Genomic DNA, 4,445 nt, shown 5'->3' on the forward strand with positions numbered 1-4,445 from the left:
TTCCACTGGAGCACCTAAAATTTCTACTGAGCTTTATTTGCTCCACAGGATTCAGAATCGGTCCTTGCATGAATATGCAATGAAAGTTTGTGATGTTTGGCTTCTAATGAAAAGTGATTGCAAGAAAAGCTACTGCTATTCATTAGACTGGTTGTCTAATATCTAGAGCATTTTTGCTTTCCCTTTAACATGTCTGACTTATAGAACAAATTGCACAGATCTAAAAATATTTAATTCTATAAAGAATACCTAGTAAAAGTTGTTCAAAGAAGCTGTCAAATAAGTTCAGATACCAACACTTTAACTGCTGTCAGATTTCATATACAATAATAGATGGCACGTATTTTTAGTCTTTTAAGTAAAGATTATTCATCATTTTAGAAGTATTTGCAACAAAACACAAATGGACTTTAAACAACGGTAAAAACTATGGGAATGACATCCATAGGAAAATAACACATTGGATAATTCATTAAATGGTTGGCTCACCTCAGTTATGGATACAACAATTTAACAAACTTGAGTGATTTATATGGCTGGAAAATGATTCATCCAACTTCTAATTTAGCTCATAATGGTTAACTCTGCAAGAGTTGCACTCTTAACTGCTGTTTCAGAACCTCTTCCATAATTGAAAACTATTCCCTGGGTTTTCATGTGTGGTCACTACCCAAAAGTGTATATTTTAATTTTAAAATTTGGAAATGTCCACAGCATCTGTTCAGGTATCTTGTAGTTTTGCAGAGATAATTTTTTTTTCCCAATGTGCATTTCTTTTTATTCTTCTGTTTAATTAATTTTGGGGTTTGGGGTTTTTTTTTTGTGTGTGTGGTTTTCTTTTGGTTGGGTTTTTTTCCCAAGAGAGGTAACTCAAAAAAGCAAAATTCTGTAATGGCAAACTTGACTTTAAACTAAAAAGGTCCCTAAAGGAAAGTATAACCTGCAGGTCAGCATCAGTTGGTTAGAATGAATAAAAGGCACCTGAAGCCAACTAAACCTGTGAATATTTAATAACACACCACTGCACATGGCTTCTGATCTGTCCTAAACGTGAGCACAATTCTGGTGTAGTTTCTGCATATTGCTGAGTTTTTCAGACTTGGTGTGATCTTGTGTCTGGTGAGAACTACATTCTGACTCCTTCCACATCCTGCAAGAACAGCCTGTGGACAACGTTAGGGATAAAAACCACATTCCCCCCCACACGCAGAGGAGCAAAAGCAGGTGGGGACCCTGAGCAGTGCCCTGCCCAACGTCTCCCAGGGCTGGCTGTGTCCGGGGGTGACACCCAGCAGCAGCAACGGGAGCAGCTCCCACCTTTTGGGCTGAGGGGGGAACGCTGCCTGCGGGTATGGGACACATTGTGGGATGCAGGGGAGGAGCAGCTTGCGGTTGCACAAGACTTCTTATGGGATGTTTAGGGGAGGAACCAAAGGTGGGGAAAGGGAGGGATCAAGGTGGGTTGGGGAGGAACAAACGTGGAAAAAAAGAGGGATAAGGGGATAAAAGAGGTTTGTTGCATGTAAACAGGCTGCTGACTGGTACGCTTGTCCGGCTATGCCCTGTGCCTGATCAGTGCAGTCTGTCCTGTTGTTGTCTTACCCTCCATTTTCACATCTTTTCTTTGTGATGATGTCTCTTGCGCGTGCACATGCGGGTGTGGGGGTGTGAGTGCAGCAACTGGAGTGGGACCACTGGTCAGAGGGCCTGTGGGTCCATGGTACCAGCAGCTGGAGGGACTGTGGGTGCGCATACTGTGTGGGCGCGTTATGTCGGTGTGTGATCGCTAGTGAAAACCCAGCCAGGCTAGCTGGTGAGTAGGTGAAGTGTGTGTCTCTCAGGGTGAGGCACCTGGAGGAGCTGGCTGCCGGAGGGACCAGGGGGTTCAGGCCAGCTGCTGGAGAGCCTGTGGAGTCTGGGGGTTGACTAAGACCCACTTGTATTTGTGTGTGTGCATGTGTGTCTCTGGGTAGGAGGCAGCTGGGGAGAGTGAGGATTCAGGACCAGCTACTGGAGGGATCCATATTGTACATGTGTATTTTTACATGTATTTCACACTCACAGACCTTCATCCTGATCTGCCAGAGAGGGGAGCAGGATGAGGCCACTGGTGCTGCTTGTATGAGTGCTGAGTTTCTGTCTGTGTTGGTCAGCGGGGCCATCAGTGCATACACATATTGTACGTGTGTGTTTGTGCATGTGCCTGCTGGGAATCCATGCGCAGCCTCGCTGCAGGCTGGACCCAGCGGCGTGGAGCTGCGGCAGCCTTGCCTCTGTTGGGTTACCGGATTTAGCAACTCCCTAGCAGTCTAGAATCAGTCATGAAAATATTTGTCCTGAAAGGCAGGACGTATTTTTATTAACGTATAGGCTTTTGGCAGGAAAGAAGTACCTGTTCTTGACAGCCAGAGAGATACCAAACAAGCAGGTGAAGAAAAGCGGGCTTCACTCTGGGATCCCATCACTGTGTGACTGCCCTGTAGTGGATGAGAGCTCCATGCAGTTGCCATACTTTCCTAGGTAGAAAAAAACAAGGAAAGTGGATTAGTAAAGCAATGTGGTGGTCAAGTGATAGAGCTAAATGGGGTCTTCTGCCTGGAAATAATTCAGAAGCTTCTGGGGGAGGGAAAGATAGCACTTTCCCACTGGGACAGGGTTAAACGGGTATTAAAAGGTCATCACGATACCCTACTCAGGAGTGGATTAACAGTATCTAAATTATTCTTCTTCAAGTGTTTGTCCAGTCTGCTTTTAAATACAGCAGTGCTGAATTTCCATGGGGGATTTGTCCTCTTACCTGCCTCTCCCTACTGTTAGAAAGCTTTTCTACATATCAGTAGGAGTCGTCAGAATGAGGTTTTTATTCATACTACCACCACAAGGGTAGTATCTCCTCTCCACAAGCAGGAGATTTTTAACACAAAAAGAAAAAAGAATTAATGTATTTTGACCTATCTTTGTATTTCTACCTTCTGTATGAAGTATGGATATTACAGGGAATGCAGTGGAGCATCCCTCAAAAACCATCTTAGAAAATGCAATCGTTCCTCCTCCAGACATGCCATAGGCCAGATCTATCTGAGCAAAACCCACGGTTTGGGCTGGCCAGGACTATATGTTGGTATTCATTTATACTGGGATAAGTAACTCCCATGTCTAAGCCAGTGAAACAAATGGTAGGAGTCTTCTTAATGAGAGAGAGGAAATCTAGAGTTATGAGAAATGAGCAATAAAACTCTTTTAAAACAAATTTCCTGTAATAATTTTTTTATTTTATTGTATATTAAAGAAGAGTTTCAGGAAAAAAACCACGGAAACTATCCCATTGCAGCCAAACCTTTTTTTGATACTTTTGAGGAAAGTATAAACATTTTCCCTGAAATCATATATTTCCTGTGGAAATACAATATTTGTCAGAAAACTCACCAAAACATTTTGAGTTAAAATTGTTGACCTACTGCAAGTGAATCTTCTCCAGTCAGCACGGTGAAAAGATCACCTGTCATATCGGCAGCCACCTCCCAGAATAATCAGAACTTCTTTTATGTCTTCCCTCTAATGAGCCTCACTGAAGGCCCCTCTCATCTGTACTTAGCAGTCAAGTATTTCAAGTGGTCTCTTTCTTTACGCTAGTAACAGCATTCGATATCTCTTCTGTGCCACTGATTGTCACAGAAACCAGAAGTTTAGGCTTAGCACGTATACCTTCTGAAAATAGATATCTGGGGACTAAAAGATATGGCTGTAGCCATTGAGAGGTAAGCTAAAAATAATGACTTCCTTTCGAAAAGAAATTAATTCTAAGGCCCTAGCTCTGTGCTGTGCCTAAGCACTGTGCCAAGCAAAACTCGACTTAAGCATGCATTTTGCTTTAAGCAAACACTTAAAATGGATTTGCAGAATAGGAATGGATTTCAGTTTAAGCACATGCTTAAGTGCTTTGCTGAACCAGGGTCCAAATGCCTCAGTTGCTAACCTGTTGTTTACATTTAGTCTTGGCATCTGTGTTGTAATTTTAAAGATAGACAAGGGTTAGTGGAAATACTGAGGTAGCTTTTCTCATTTTAGGTGAAACTGGCAAACATTAAGGGCTTTTAGGAAAAATATTTTTAACCGTCACATTCATAGCATAAACCAGTAGGCTTTACTGGCAGCAAGCATCTTTCCCAGTTATTTGGTACATTCTAAATGTGTGCCTCATCACATGGCAAAAAATATTTCCTCTCCACTGGTATGCAGGGGAAGGGGAATTAGACACAAGCAAGGCATTCAAAAGATAGCAAGCGTTTAATTGAAACAACCAAGGAGAAGCTTTCATCATGTAGCCATTCTGAATGACATTGGACATGCGACTGATTGGCACAGCGTTATTTATTTTTTTCACTTTGATCATAAAATTACTAGGAAAGGCTTAATGGAGTTATAAATATCTTGTTTCCATGAGA

The sequence above is a fragment of the Gymnogyps californianus genome, chromosome 3 (assembly GCF_018139145.2).
Source record: "Gymnogyps californianus isolate 813 chromosome 3, ASM1813914v2, whole genome shotgun sequence".
NCBI classification, from domain to species: Eukaryota; Metazoa; Chordata; class Aves; order Accipitriformes; family Cathartidae; genus Gymnogyps; species Gymnogyps californianus.